The 17,020-nt window shown below is 43.4% G+C and overlaps 1 long non-coding RNA gene across 1 annotated transcript; it reads right to left on the minus strand.

Moving 5' to 3' along the window:
• Positions 1 to 10,755: 10,755 nt before the first annotated feature.
• LOC136438150 (uncharacterized) lies at positions 10,756 to 12,375 on the minus strand. Its single transcript, XR_010756396.1, has 2 exons — positions 12,273 to 12,375; positions 10,756 to 11,705 (listed from the first exon to the last, which is right to left on the minus strand). It is a non-coding gene; the product is annotated as an uncharacterized lncRNA (long non-coding RNA).
• Positions 12,376 to 17,020: the final 4,645 nt, after the last annotated feature.

Here is a 17,020-nt window from a genome sequence, read left to right on the forward strand (position 1 = left end):
GAAAAACATATGGTAGATCCACGGAGCTGTCAAATTTGAGCCACCTAAACGCTGGCCCTCCCTACTGGAGCACGGAGCGTGACAGCCCCAACTAGGATAGTGGGTCCCTGCAACATTGATATAGACAGTTCTCAGTTCATAGGTCTTGAAGCGCCATTGTGAAAAGCACTACCTACATGTAACGTTGACCCAAACATGTGGACAGTGTCCTCGTATAAAGGCGTCCTCGTATATAGGTCGTAATCTAAAAAATAGCAAATTGAAAGGGAATTTCAACTTTTTCTCATTAAACATGTAAAGAAGGACCTGATTTGCATCTCTTTATGTTAATCATCACTAATTGTTTCTACCTTCCCAAAAGAATTAAGATCCACCAAACGCTGCGGGGCGGGGAAATCTTACGGGCTTGTGTGCCAACGAATTCGTATGTTGAGCCACAGAGACCCGGAATTCTTTCAAGGTAAGCTCTCGTTCCGATACTTAAGAATGTTGGTCAAGTTCGGGTATGAGCCTGTTTTTATGATATATCTATGTATGTTAAGGGTTTTCTTTACTGTACGATTCGTTTTGTGTAACCTTTAGCGTAGGAATATTCCTGTACTAGATTGTTGACGGCAAATGAATAGAACAGTTGATCTATTGGACTGAACCCGTGTCATTTGGTGGCTTGTTACTTCCCCCCGTACTGTTACCTTGCCGTGGTGGGGAGGCTTGAGTACCTCAAGGATCCTGTGGGCTATACCGACGGGGGCTCGTAGCCCCTGGCAGGTCTAACCATGTCGGGCAGGTTACAGGTGAGAGGTCAGACAAAAGACAGTACAACAGCCGGGTAGACGGAGCTCGTCAGCCTTGAACAGCAGTTCGTCTAGGGGAAGGAAAACCCTGATTCAAAAACCTCCGCTGCCTTGCGGCTATACCCAGTCCTGGGAAAGGCTACGGGAGTCATCCCAGACAGAAAATCCGGAGTGGAGTACGTGAGGCGGTCGACTGTCAAACTCTGACATCCTTCCGGCAACTCCTGCAGCCAAACCGTCGCCGAGTGTCACGCTTCGCGTTCCCTCGGACCACGCCGGAGAGGCAGAGAGGGGGGTCCTGTTGTGTTTTTGGGCAGCGCAAGACCTCCATAGAGACGCCCAGGCCAGCACTCTGGAGAGGCCACTCCAGTCGCCCCCATCCCTGGGGGCGAAAAACAAACCGGAGGACAGCAGTCTACGGGTTATAAGTCTTTGCTAAATTGACGTTAAGCTGGACGCCACGTGTTGTCTTCGACAGTGGGAAGGATCCTCGAAATCCTACTGGTTCAGCTACCCCCCGCTTTAAGCCGGGCAGCCCCCGGCCAGTTAGGTGCTGACCCGTCACGACTTACCTGCTTCATTGGGTGTGTGGAGCTTAGAGTCTTACTCGACAGGTGTATGCCATACACCAGACAACAAAGGAAGAAATGACAGAAGTAAACAGAAAACTCCAGCCATTCGTATTGCATGCTGGAATGTACGAACTATGCGTACTGGTCTATCCGATGACTTAAGAGACATAGAGGACTTTCGTAAGACTGCAGTGATCGATCGTGAACTCTACAGATTGAACATTGATATAGCTGCCTTGCAAGAAACAAGACTTCCTGACAGTGGGTCCCTAAAGGAGGACTCCTATACCTTCTTCTGGCAAGGGAAAGCAAGGGATGAAGCTAGAGAACATGGGGTTGGCTTTGCCATTAGAAATACCATGCTGCACATGATAGAACCCCCTACGGGAGGTACAGAAAGAATCCTCACACTACGCCTTTCCACGCATGAAGGTCCTGCAAACCTCGTGTGTGTGTATGCGCCAACACTGCAGGCCACACCTGAAGCCAAGGATCAGTTCTATGAGCAACTAGACAAGGCTGTTCAGGAAATCCCAACATCAGAGCACATCTTCGTCTTGGGGGACTTCAATGCCAGGGTGGGCGCAGACAATGAGTCTTGGCAGACTGTGCTGTGTCACCATGGGATTGGCAAAATGAACGATAACGGGCAAAGGCTCATCGAGCTTTGCTGCTACCACAACCTTTGTGTAACAAACACTTTCTTCCAAAACAAAGCTATCCACAAAGCATCCTGGCGACACCCCAGATCGCAACGATGGCACCAGTTGGATCTAGTCATCACACGACGCACTTCTTTAAACAGTGTCTGCAACACAAGATCATACCACAGTGCAGACTGCGACACTGACCACTCTCTTGTTGCCTCAAGGATAACAATAAGGCCCAAGAGGCTGCATCACACCAAGAAGAAAGGCCAGCCAAGAATCGATGTCAGCAAAACCTCCCTTCCAAACAAAAACCAGAAGTTCCTTGAACGTCTTGAAGAAAGTCTGAACATTTCCCAGACTCAGGACGCAGAGCACATGTGGGAGTCACTGAGTAAGACCATCCACCGTGCAGCCGTCCAGACCTATGGAAAGAAGGAGCGAAAGAACACAGACTGGTTTGAAGCACACATCTCTATGTTGGAACCTATTATTGACCTGAAACGTACAGCACTGCTCAGCTACAAACAAAACCCGAGCAGTCAGAACCTACAAGCCTTAAAAGTAGCCCGACACAAAGCTCAGCAAACCTCACGCCGCTGTGCAAACAACTACTGGCTTCTGCTGTCAGAACGTATCCAGTTTGCATCAGACAGTGGCAACATAAGAAAAATGTATGAGGGCATCAAACAAGCAACAGGAAAACCAATCAAAAAGTGTGCCCCCCTTAAAGCATCGAATGGCGAGATCCTTACAGACAAGGACAAGCAGATGGCACGCTGGGTGGAACATTACCTCGAACTATATTCAACAGAAAACTCAGTTTCTCAAGACGTGCTAGACAACATTGAAGACTTACCTGTTATTGCAGAGCTTGATGCAGAGCCTACTTTAGAAGAACTGAGTAAAGCCATTGATTCTATGCAAAGTGGGAAAGCACCGGGAGAAGATAACATTCCAGCTGAGGTCATAAAGTGTGGGAAACCTGTCCTGCTAAAACCACTGCACGAGTTACTGTGTCTTTGCTGGAAAGAGGGCCAAGTACCACGGTCCATGCGTAACTCCAAGATCATTACTCTGTACAAGAACAAGGGGGATCGCACTGATTGCAACAGCTACAGAGGCATCTCTCTGCTTAGCATCGTGGGAAAAGTCTTTGCCAAAGTGGTCCTTAGGCGCCTTCAGGTACTGGCCGACAGAATACCCAACACCACTGTTCTGGAACGTTCTTGCTCCCTGAGCATGCACCTTCTCCTCTGCCAGCGACGTCTACGCTGGTTGGGGCATGTATCCAGAATGAAGGATGGGCGCATCCCAAAGGACATTCTGTCCAGTGAACTTGCCACAGGGAAACGCCCAGTAGGACGACCTGCACTGCGTTTCAGAGACGTTTGTAAACGAGACCTGAAGCTAACTGACATAGACCCAACCAGCTGGGAACAGATTGCAGCAGACCGCAACAGATGGCGCCATGAAGTCAGCGCGGGTCTAGCAAAGGGTCAGTCAAAGCGGAAGAAGCAACTAGAGCAAAGAAGACTAGGAAGAAAAGAGAGACAGCAGCCTCAGAACTCCTCTGATTTCATATGTCCAAACTGCGGACGAGACTGTCACGCCAGGATTGGACTTCAGAGCCACATGAGAAGCTGCCAAATCCAGAGTGCTACCATCATCTGAAAAGATGGAAGGATGCCTACATACTTAGCGACTCGGTGGTGAGAGCGCCCAACCTTTAGATATTATAAGTAACTGGAGATGGACATTGAACGACACGTCTTATAGAGAGACCAAATACCTACCGCTAGTCCGTCTGGTACAAATACTGTCATGACCGGTATAAAGACCTCCTTGCCGTCGGCCATATTTTTTTCTGTGTGTACTGTAGATTGAAAGGTAAGTTTATGGTCCGATTTTGTCTTGATTAGCGCTGTTTTTTTACGTTTATTGAAGTAGGTTATGTGCGTTTTGCCTTTCCTTTATTCGTCATCTCAAGGTCCAAGTCCATGGTAGTTCTTGTCCAGTAAATATAAATGTCAATGTATTGTCTAGTATTTTTCGAAATAGAGCTAGAAATGTTGGACTCATTCTATTCCGTTTTCGTACTGTTTACACCAACAAAACTGCTGACATCTTGTGATCTTTTGAATATCAGCCTAAAAAAAACAGAGAAGTATTGCCTCTGTTCTTTCAGTTGCGAACGAAATTTTTAGAACATGTTATTGTGTCCTTTTTGCCAATATTGTGTAGCCGTGGGGTATGGTCCGTCAATTTCTGACTTACTATCATTTAATGTTCTGTTTACGTAATAACTATTTAGATGTACAGTTGTGATGTCGATTCATTATTGCTCTGTCCAAATTCATGGTATCTTAACTTAAGTGACCGTTCTGTTCGAAAAATTTGCGTCGGTTGGTGTTATCGTCTCATCCAATCACTTTTTTTTTTCCTTTGGTCGCTAGTTGTACAACAAAATCATCCGTAACTCAGTGCGTTTTGTATTTCCACTTTGGACCGACGGAGGCAAACGAAAGGGAATGTTCTAGAGTAGAGAAATGGTCTGACGGTAGTACAGTTAGCAATATTCTATAGTGGACTACAGCAGTCTCTTTCAACAATTGTATTGCTGGGTTTATGTTGTTCTAATGTAGCTAATGTAGTCGTGTTGTCAGGCTCTGGCGCTGGACGGCGGACGGCCCAGGGGACACTGTTCCCCGGGGTCTGTTTTCTTGTATTTCAGTAAACCTCACACGTGCAGCGAGAACCGAGAACCATTGTATCCAGGAACACGTTCTACATGTTCTACGCTATTATTCTATCACCTGCCCATGCCGACAACTCCATTACGTCGTCCAGGCAGCTGAAGGTCAGCGTGATTCAGCGCATCGTTGTATCAACTAGGACCAACTAGTTATGTAAATTGTATGCTTGAGCGATTCAGCGTACGCGGTCGCCCGAGCGAATGGTCCACAGCCGTTTATTTGCATTACTGGCACAAAACTCTTGGGCCCACGGCCACCGCCTATGAGACAACGTGAAAAACGATATCTCATAAGGATAAGCCCACACAGGTAACAACCAGCATAAGTTTTTTCCGTCATCAGCATTTTGTTTGACGAAAAGATTGATTGATTAAATTTGCCTCTCAAACAGATCGCTCAGCCGCCACCATTACCGTTTCCAATTAAATCGAGCTTAGCTCGTATTACCGTGACGTGGCGTAGACGGGGGCTGCTATTGGTGGAATATCTAACGTCCTATGTTTTATCGAGGGAAGAAAGCGCGTCTTGAGCTTGAAACTCTAATGATAATAACAGAAACTAGAGTTCCATGACCCCATGCCTTCGCCAAATGATGTTAACTTTTATGACGGATGTATTATGAAATAATCTCATTGATTTTACAAACAAGATTGCATATATTGTATGGGTTGATGATCTTTCGTAAGCTGAATCTGATCCTGTGTCATTGGATTGACACACCCTACGGATAGCTGAATCTGCCCCTGTGTCATTGGAATGATAACCTACGGATAGAACCTGGGTATCTCGTAAAAACACAGTACGGAAGTTTGTTATCTTATTTATTCACATATTTTTCAAGATTATTTAGCTACAATCAGTGATTTCTTGGCGAGGCCCTTCTCATGCATACAACAATAAAAACAACAGTAATGATTACAAATAACACAATGACGTGAGGAAAAAATAAAGCAATACAATAGTGAAACATACAGCTAGTGTACAAACTCATGTTAAACAACTTGAGCACCAAAGACAGGGGAGGTTGTATGTTTGACAGGTGTGGTGTTGAGCACCAAGGACAAGTTTGGTTGTAAGTCGGACATTTGTGGTGTTCGGCACCAAGGACAGGTGTGATTGTATATCTGACAGGTGTGGTGTTCAGCACCAAGGACAGGTGCGGTTTTATGTCTGACAGGTGTGGTGTTCAGCACTGATGGACGGTTTGGTTGTATGCCTGACAGATGTAGTTGTCAGCACCAAGGACATGTGTGGTTGTATGTCTGACAGGTGTGGTGTTCAGTACTGAAGTCAGGTGTGGTTGTATGTCTGACAGATGTAGTGGTCATCGCCAAGGACAGGTGTGGTTTTCTGTCTGACAAGTGTGGTTTACAGTGAGGACAGGTGTGGTTTACAGTGAGGACAGGTGTATTGTTCAGCATCAGTGACAGGTATGTCAGTGTGTGGATAGTATTTCGACACCAAGGATAGGTATGGTTGTACATATGAAATATGTGGTGTTGGGCATCAAAATCTCCACCAGAACTGTTTCATGGTGACGTGGCTGTGGATGCATGTGGGTTCGATGTAATCAGGATAACCCAACAAGCTGTGGATAGATGTTTTGTAGTTAGGTAGATGTTGGTAAGACAAAGGTTAACCTTGATAATGGATTTCCTCGCGGCATCTTACAGTAATGCAGCAGAACGTGTATGTCCTCATTATATATTCAATAGAAGGGTAGGTGTTGAAAAACAAAAGTTAAGTTCGATAATGGGATTCCAAGCAACTTCCTACGGTACTGCAGTGGAACTTCAAAATAATAGGGTCCTGGTTTTTAAGTGGTAGATAGCTCTTGGAGCAAGGAGTGAGCTTGAACTCCCTAGCAGCTGGTATGGAATTGCAGTGGGTCTTTTTGTTGGAAACTTTCGAACAGGATAACTCAAGAAGGGATTGCTGGCTTTTCATTATTTTTTCATACATAGGTATCTTGGATGTTGATTAACATAATGAGACCTATGTTGTGGAATTTAAAAAAGAACCTATTCTACATGTACATAATTACTTAGGTAAAATTGGAAATGTGCACGTTTACTATCATAAAAGCAGCGGTCTTGGAATTTGGGACAATGGGTCAACATACATCTTGCAGTGCTAGTGGGCCATCGCAAAACAAATCTCGTTTCAGTTGTGTTTGGCATGTACATCACTTAGGTGATGATTAACACAGGAAGATGCTAATTGTTCAAATTAGAAGCTAATCTGCAAAATCAATGAGGAAATTTCATCGATTTCCCATGTACCATGATAGGATTTTCAAGCAACAAGCATATACAGCTGGAAAAGAGAGGAATATTGATAGGTATAAATTATGCAAATTTTGTTGACAAAAAAAATAGAATACATGTACCTTAGCAGCAAAATGATGGTAGTTTGATACTTCCGTCTGTCGTATGGATAGGGGGCAAGAAGAAGTCCTGACAATTAAACTTTATCTCATGAACATGAAATGTCTGACGTTTTTCAGGTGTTAGGCAATAGCGGTGAAACTGGTCCCTTGTTAGCAATGCCTCCCATCTTAGGCGAGACCAATGCCGTCTTAGGAAACCAGCCGGTATGCCGGGAGAGTCTATGTAAGCCTTGTAGCTTATTTTGCACATACCATGCTTCGCTCTCTACTTTTCAAGACACCCGTCATATAAAGTATGGATTATAGGGGCGAGAAGAAGCCCCGACAATTTGACATGCCATGTCTGACGTCTTTCAGGTGTTAGGCAATAGCGGTGAAACTGGTCCCTTGTTAGCAATGCCTCCCATCTTAGGCGAGACCAATGCCGTCTTAGGAAACCAGCCGGTATGCCGGGAGAGTCTATGTAAGCCTTGTAGCTTGCTTTGCACGTACCATGCATCGCTCTCTATTTTTCAAGACACCAGTCATATGAAGTATGGCTAGGGGCGAGAAGAAGCCCCGACAATTTGACATGCCATGTCTGACGTCTTTTAGGTGTTAGGCAATAGCGGTGAAACTGGTCCCTTGTTAGCAATGCCTCCCATCTTAGGCGAGACCAATGCCGTCTTAGGAAACCAGCCGGTATGCCGGGAGAGTCTATGTAAGCCTTGTAGCTTATTTTGCATATACCATGCTTCGCTCTCTACTTTTCAAGACACCCGTCATATAAAGTATGGATTATAGGGGCGAGAAGAAGCCCCGACAATTTGACATGCCATGTCTGACGTCTTTCAGGTGTTAGGCAATAGCGGTGAAACTGGTCCCTTGTTAGCAATGCCTCCCATCTTAGGCGAGACCAATGCCGTCTTAGGAAACCAGCCGGTATGCCGGGAGAGTCTATGTAAGCCTTGTAGCTTATTTTGCACATACCATGCTTCGCTCTCTACTTTTCAAGACACCCGTCATATGAAGTATGGATAGGGGCGAGAAATTGACTTTATCTCATGAAAATGTCACTTCTGACGTCTTTCAGGTCTTGGGTTCAACTTAACAATTGATTATTCTATGGTTTTCTTATTAATGATAATAAGGTCCTCATTTGCATAGATTACATGAATTAATGATCCTCTGTAGCCAAACTATGTGAAAGTCATATAATAGCAAAGAGGGCTATCTTATCATCTTTTCATTGATTATGCAAATGATGCCCTGATTTGCTTGATACATGTCTAATGATGTTCATCTTTACTTTGTACTTCCCAATACTGATGGAATCATTCCTGCTATATGGTATCATGGTATTTTACATTTATTATGTAAATCAAGTTTTGATTTGTATGATTGGCATGTTTGTTTCAATTTGACTAGCCATTTTTGACGTCTTTCAGGTGTTCGGCAATAGCGGTGAAACTGGCCCCTTGTTAGCAATGCCTCCCATCTTAGGCGAGACCAATGCCGTCTTAGGAAACCAGCCGGTATGCCGGGAGAGTCTATGTAAGCCTTGTAGCTTACTTTGCACGTACCATGCTTCGCTCTCTATTTTTCAAGACACCCATCATATGAAGTATGGCTAGGGGCGAGAAGAAGCCCCGACAATTTGACATGCCATGTCTGACGTCTTTTGGGTGTTAGGCAATAGCGGTGAAACTGGTCCCTTGTTAGCAATGCCTCCCATCTTAGGCGAGACCAATGCCGTCTTAGGAAACCAGCCGGTATGCCGGGAGAGTCTATGTAAGTCTTGTAGCTTGCTTTGCACGTACCATGCATCGCTCTCTATTTTTCAAGACACCAGTCATATGAAGTATGGCTAGGGGCGAGAAGAAGCCCCGACAATTTGACATGCCATGTCTGACGTCTTTCAGGTGTTAGGCAATAGCGGTGAAACTGGCCCCTTGTTAGCAATGCCTCCCATCTTAGGCGAGACCAATGCCGTCTTAGGAAACCAGCCGGTATGCCGGGAGAGTCTATGTAAGCCTTGTAGCTTGCTTTGCACGTACCATGCATCGCTCTCTATTTTTCAAGACACCAGTCATATGAAGTATGGCTAGGGGCGAGAAGAAGCCCCGACAATTTGACATGCCATGTCTGACGTCTTTCAGGTGTTAGGCAATAGCGGTGAAACTGGTCCCTTGTTAGCAATGCCTCCCATCTTAGGCGAGACCAATGCCGTCTTAGGAAACCAGCCGGTATGCCGGGAGAGTCTATGTAAGCCTTGTAGCTTACTTTGCACGTACCATGCTTCGCTCTCTATTTTTCAAGACACCCATCATATGAAGTATGGCTAGGGGCGAGAAGAAGCCCCGACAATTTGACATGCCATGTCTGACGTCTTTCAGGTGTTAGGCAATAGCGGTGAAACTGGTCCCTTGTTAGCAATGCCTCCCATCTTAGGCGAGACCAATGCCGTCTTAGGAAACCAGCCGGTATGCCGGGAGAGTCTATGTAAGCCTTGTAGCTTGCTTTGCACGTACCATGCATCGCTCTCTATTTTTCAAGACACCAGTCATATGAAGTATGGCTAGGGGCGAGAAGAAGCCCCGACAATTTGACATGCCATGTCTGACGTCTTTCAGGTGTTAGGCAATAGCGGTGAAACTGGTCCCTTGTTAGCAATGCCTCCCATCTTAGGCGAGACCAATGCCGTCTTAGGAAACCAGCCGGTATGCCGGGAGAGTCTATGTAAGCCTTGTAGCTTACTTTGCACGTACCATGCTTCGCTCTCTATTTTTCAAGACACCCATCATATGAAGTATGGCTAGGGGCGAGAAGAAGCCCCGACAATTTGACATGCCATGTCTGACGTCTTTCAGGTGTTAGGCAATAGCGGTGAAACTGGTCCCTTGTTAGCAATGCCTCCCATCTTAGGCGAGACCAATGCCGTCTTAGGAAACCAGCCGGTATGCCGGGAGAGTCTATGTAAGCCTTGTAGCTTGCTTTGCACGTACCATGCATCGCTCTCTATTTTTCAAGACACCAGTCATATGAAGTATGGCTAGGGGCGAGAAGAAGCCCCGACAATTTGACATGCCATGTCTGACGTCTTTCAGGTGTTAGGCAGTAGCGGTGAAACTGGCTCCTTGTTAGCAATGCCTCCCATCTTAGGCGAGACCAATGCCGTCTTAGGAAACCAGCCGGTATGCCTGGAGAGTCTATGTAAGCCTTGTTGCTTATTTTGCACGTACCATGCTTCGCTCTCTGTTTTTCAAGACACCCGTCACATGAAGTATATAATTGCTAGGGGCGAGAAGAAGCCCCTACAAATTGACTTCAAATTATCTCATGACGTCTTTCTGGTGTTTGGATAACCTTCAGTTGACATATTTTTTCTCATTATGTTGATAAGGTCCTCATTGGCATGTACTACATCAGTCAATGATCCTCTTTACCCAAATAAGTGTCCAAAGTATGCAAGTTATATCTTAGCAAAAACTATTTTAGCCTCTTTTCATTAGATATGCAAATGAGGCCCTGATGTGCTTTATTCATGTATAATGATGTTCATCTTTACTTAAAGTTTGTACTTCCAAATGCTGATGGAATCTTTTCCAACATGAAATGTTGACATTTTACATTTATTATGTAAATTAGATTTTCATTTGCATGGTGTACATGTTCCTCTCTTTTTGATGTCCCTCTTCTTTTTTAGTTTTTAGGTGGCAGTACCATTGTCCCTTATTCACAAGCCCAATTGCCTACCTCTGAAAAATCATGACCGTAATGTCCAGAACACGGGATATGAAAACTGGAATTTCTACTGCAGTACCATGGGAAGCTGGTAGGAGCCCATAATCTAATCTCTTCCTTCCACAGCTACCAACATGCCCAATATGATAAAGATTAATATACATTCATGGCTTCTCGAGTTATCCTGCTAACAGACATGTACACAAAACTCTGAAAACATAATCTTCTTGATGGTCTCCTATACTACTCAAGCCTCCAAGGGTATCATACTATGAGGGGCACTGGCGACTGTAGGTCATTGAGGTTATTGTTAAGGTGCAGGCTTCCATAGGAATATAAACATCTCTAATAAGATATTATAAGATATATGCATGGTTGCCCCCCCCCCCCCCCCAAAAAAATTCTGTAACATTTAGTTTCAAACAGTATTGATCTGTTTCACAATTTAGTTACTGTCTGTTTGCACTTTCCATGTAGGGGTTAATAAATCCACTGCATACTAGTATCATACCTGGTTGTGATCAGTTGTAGTCAATTGTGGTGTTTAGCAATACCTGTATGATGTTCACTACAAAAGGTTCCAATCCAGAACCATTCATACTTAGAGCATTAAGACCATCATGTACTATAAATTCATCTGTTGATTCACCAGGAGAATCCATCATCAATTTACCATCATGCAAGTACATCATATTGAAAGACTTTTCCCAAACCCTCTCCCTGAAGTATGTGTGTTTCCACTCGCTTGGATGCTGTTCTTGAAGGGCGTCAGATGTACTGGTAGAAATTGAGCTGCTGTATGTTTCCCTCAGCACATTTGTCTTCTACATGGGGAAAGAGACTACATGTTAGAGGATGGATTAAGATTGATATCTGTAACTATGTGGCCTACTCTATGCAAATATGTTATGACGTATTGTACATTAATTCTAATGTAAAAAAAAAGTAAACAACATGCAAGTCTTGTTTGGCCGTAGGCAGCTGTTTGAGTCGGGAATGGCTGTCCAAATTCCTTGCAAGTCGTGAACTGGGATGTAAGCTAGTCGTCGATTCTGCCCTTTCAAACCGAACCATGACCATATTCATACCTATTCTACCTCACGACCCACTGCGCTTCACCAACTAAAAAGTCTGCATCAGGTTGTGTTTTTTCCAGACTCTGGCATAAAATACCAAGTCCCGTGGTTGAGGAGAGGGGCACCACTAGCAGGTAAAAGAATACACCACACCAGACCATCTTGATGTGAGCGGATCTAATAAATCTGTCCAGATATGCAGCTTGTACTCGTCAGTACAAACCAGGTGTGTTATGCCATTACTTAAAGGCATTTTATACCAGATATGTAACAAACAAATAACACTAACAGCTGCATGTAAAGTGTGCAATGTACCATTGTTCTCCATGTCAGCAGTTGTTTTCTTTGCCTCCTCACAAGCCTGAAGCATTGACTGCTCCACCATCTGAGCTCAAGAGCTCTGTAGACCCTCTCTGCGTACACTATACAGAGTAAAAATATACTAAATCGACATCATTCCCTGTGCTGTAAATGCAGAAATATTTGTGGTTTTATGGTCATGACTTACATCGATTAACTCTTTACCACAACCTTAAAAACATGCGAAAAGCCGTTCCATTGTGTGACTGTAGCACTATTATTGTTTAAACGTGATCTCGAAACCACCGCAACAATCCATTTTCTCCTTACCGCGAAATTACACCTCACTAACATTTCTGCATTTACAGTATCTTATTATGCAACATAACTGAAATATCAACTTAGATGTCATACATCCTATTCATCTGCTTTCTGACTCATTGATAATGTTAGGAAGCATTTCTGGAAAGCACCTGACAATGATGTACTTATGGATGCTTCTAGAGCAAAATCATGATTATAAAATTAAAGAAATTATTTTTATGATGACAACATTATGAAAATCAATATTGGCAGATTGTGCAAGAGTAGATTACAAAAAATTGCATAGGAATGCATACATCATAGGATCATCCTTTCAATAGTGTAAAACTCTTATTATTGACAGGATGATCATGTCAATAGCCACTAATCCTTTTGTCGGGTAGCACCCTTCAACCGACTAAATCCCGACCAAATTCCCCGAGAGACGGCGATTTTCCGACCAATTCTCAAATAACATTACCGACGTATTCCCGACCCATTACAGACCGCACCATTCACTGTGTCAATTATTACATCAACGTTATACTAGTATATCCTTTCACTCAAAACGTAAATCAACAAGTTAACCATGAAATCCTTTTACATTTTTAGTTGAATCTTGCATCTTGTACAGCCGCTTGTCGCCTCGTTTCTTCTCACTTTGTGCTTTGTCCTCTCTTCTCTTTCTGTGAAAATTGTCCTAACATCCTTCCTTCCCGATGTATATAGTTCGAACGTTTGTTGTTGTAGGTTCAAGTTGATAAAACAAGTCTTCCCGGTAAGAAGAAGAAGAAGATCTGTCGGTAATTTCCGTGACGTCATGCAAGTTCAGTCTCAAACCGAAGTTTATCCGCGATACGAAGTAATCCCAGAAAATAAGGCGCGAATAATGCGTTTTCTCCTCGGTTTTCAGCTCCATATTTTTCGATATCACTAACTATAGCTAAAAATCTTTTTTTTTATTTCCCGAATAAACGTTCATGTTATCATTTTTTTGTTGTTGTTGTTGTTGTGCCGAAGTGTTGTCTTCCGCCGGATAGCTAGTGTAGTCGTGTATTAGTACGCGGTAGCTCATTGTCGCCTGATTGCACAGATAGTGTGCTTTATGTTCGCTTAGAATGGTAGATGTCTAGTCTTGGCGCAGCGTTTGTTCACTGGTGTCGCCGGTTTGCAAAATGCGTGGAAATGTTTCATACACGATCTTTTAAGATCGTGTATGAAACATTAAAAGACTTGTCTAGTCTAAGCGAATTTCCGAAGAAGTATTATAATTTCAAAACATTGCCATAGGCCTTTGGGTACGGTTATTGCATGCAGTTGATCATCAGAATAACACAATTTGTTTTAAGTCTATTTCTATGTCTAATGATGTGACATTTACTTAAATATTTCTAATGATGCAAGTATGAGTGTGTGTGTGTGCGTGCGTGTTTGTGTGTGTGTGCTAACTGTGTGTTGAAACAGTGTTCAGCACCAAGGACAGTTGGCTTGCTTGTACTTGTGAACGGTTTAATGGAATAGTAGCTAGTATTTTTGATCGACATCTGGATTATCAATCCATCTCTGTGGAAGGTAACAAACACGCACTGAACAGCTTTTGTCATGAATAAAAGAAATGTCTGTTGCTTTAGCACCTGTTCATGGATCAAAAGTGCCACCAGCAATTATTTCAAAAACTTCAATTGTGAATGCGTGATGGAAGCTACATTCTTATGGTTCAACAGCGTCACCTAGCAATGTTTTCTAGAACTGTAATAGTTCAAAAGCAATTAGATTACTTGTTTTAAACATAAGTGAAATGTCATCTGTTAGATAGAAAGATGTTCATGGATCAAAAGCGTCACCTAGCACTGTTTACGAAAACTGCAAGAGTTCGTTGTCACGGGTTATCCTGTAATGTACGTTGATGAAAGTTAGACATCCAGGTAGTAAGATACGCCAAAAATAATTACTCAAGCAACTGGATAAAATTTTGAAACAGTCAGACGTTTCAGACAGCATCCACTGTCTTTCGTCAGTGACTAACGATAGGACTGAGAACACCGGGTTTTATACCAAAACTCTGAATAGGTATGTTAATGAGGTTAAGACAATTTAGGATGTCTTGAAGTAGTCTTTAGAAGAAGATTAATTCAAGACAATAGTTCAATTAGCTACTGTTGCTTTTAGTACAGTAACTAAATGTTGTTCGTCCGGGGGTGGGGGGTGGTGGGCAGTACATTATCCCAAGTGCTCATTCAATCTCGAATCCACGGACATCCTAGATCGCGAAGAACGCTGGTTCGAACGGGGGATTAGAGAAGCAATATATGAGAGGATGTACAACCCCGCCCTCAACAGGAAATGGGGTCTACGCGTTGAACTTTAAGGCACTTGGGATAATGTACTGCCCACCACCCGGGACCCCAGCAGGGTAGCGCGAAGGAAACTTTTAGTTGTGATTACGACAGCCGGTGCCCCCAGACGTCAGAGCGTAGCATTACTAACACTAACAACACGACCAGTTTGGAAAGTCTGATCTATAGTTCCTACATGGAAATAGGAAGCTAACATGTTGTTGCCTAGGTCCCCTCTCCCACCACAATACCTGGCCCGCTTGACGTCATACATGACCCCATGATCACATGATCGCCGTCTTCCTAACGTTTATCAAATGAACAAAATGCTCTCTAAACAGCATCTTGTGAAATAGAATCCCGAATACTATATTACGTAATGAATACGAACCTTCTTTTTCTGCTCGCGATCTTCTAACTTTCGCTCCTCTGATGCTGACTTTGACCTCTTCTTTCTCCCCATGTTGTCACGACTATGGATAAGAGGTTAAATATGTCTAAAATCGCTAAGAAATTTGCTGTTTTCTGACACAAAGAACTTCTCACAAATGTAGCTATAATCCTTCTGGATCCTTCTGGGTCCCGGGCAGACGGTCATGTAAGTGATAACCCTGCAGGTGGTGCCTGGATGAGTGATTAATGGCCACCAGTGTCGGGGAAACAGGCCTTGCCAGTGACAGCAAGGCATCCGTGATTAATCACCGCCAAGCCGAATAAGCCAGGTCGTACAGCAAGAAGCTTACGCCCATTGTAGAAATTTCCTTATAAATCATGTTAATGAGGCCTTGTCCTGTATGATTTCTGTCTGATATCGTTCACCTTTACTTAGCTTCCTAATAATACAAGAATGAAATTCTAATCATTTACTATTGTGGTATTTTCAATAAGTATTTTCTTATTAATTATGCAAAATAGGTAGCTATTAGCATCATTGGTATCTATCGATACCTCTCTCTTTTTCAGCTATATATGTCACATGTTTGAGAGTCCTATTTTGAAAGGCAGCAGATTTATAAACTTTCCTTGCTACTTATGCAAATTAGCTCCTGATTGGCATAATGAGTATTTGATTATGTAAAGCATTAATCAAACTATCTACATAACATAAATTAAGACGATTCGTTGACCATAAGTCAAGTTATTCATGTCCAAATGTCAAAACAAATAAATTAAAAACACCCACTGCAGCTCCAAACAAGCCGCTAGAGGGCCCAAACGTACACAACTTATTTAATGTGGCATGGACTATCTACCACACAAAAACCATGACCGTAGCACTTGCAGGAAATTTGACTTCAAACTTTGGAGCTCTGCTGCAGTACCTTAGGTGCCCGCTAGGAGACCCATCATTGAACTTGACCTTCTCCTTTAATAAACTTACCTATTCACTAAATATCGTGCACAGCCAACAATAGCTTCTGGAGTTATCCTGTCAACAAGCAAATACGCATACATAAACAGCCCGCTGCAGTACCGCAGGAACATGCCAGGTGACCCATTTTTGAACTTGACCTCTGTTTCCACAATCTCTACGTACCCACCAAAAATCCTGCAGGTCCATCAACAATACATCGAGTTATGTTGTCTACATACAAACACACTGACATAAAAAGTCCACTGGAGTACTTTAGGAAAACGCCAGGTTAACCATTTTCGAACTTGACCTTTGTTTCTACAACCGCCACTTACCTACCAAAAAACAGCAAGATCCGTCAAAGTTTTCGCGACTTATGATCTCGACATACATACGGACCCACTCTACAGCTAGCGTAACCGATAACATAACCTTCCCGCGAAGGCATGCCTTCCCGGCGAAGGTAATTACAGAACGCCTGATAACTATAGAAGTTTTCAGTTTATTTATGCCCTTTTCTCTCGTTTTGCCCGTAGGTGAGCTACGTACGCCACGGCCACCCTCGGAATAAAGAAGGACATCATTGACTAGGGTACAAAGGCGAGATGAACTTCGACATGGCTACCCTCAGACTACATAAGGAATCGACGTGGAAGAACTGGGGTGTGCGCCGATAACATTCACCCAGGAGAAACAAACATTGTATGCAGGATCATCGCGAAAGGAAAAGAAAAAGAAAGAAAAGCAATGAAATAGCAAGGGTGACGCAA

The sequence above is a fragment of the Branchiostoma lanceolatum genome, chromosome 7 (assembly GCF_035083965.1).
Source record: "Branchiostoma lanceolatum isolate klBraLanc5 chromosome 7, klBraLanc5.hap2, whole genome shotgun sequence".
In the NCBI taxonomy this organism is placed as follows: Eukaryota; Metazoa; Chordata; class Leptocardii; order Amphioxiformes; family Branchiostomatidae; genus Branchiostoma; species Branchiostoma lanceolatum.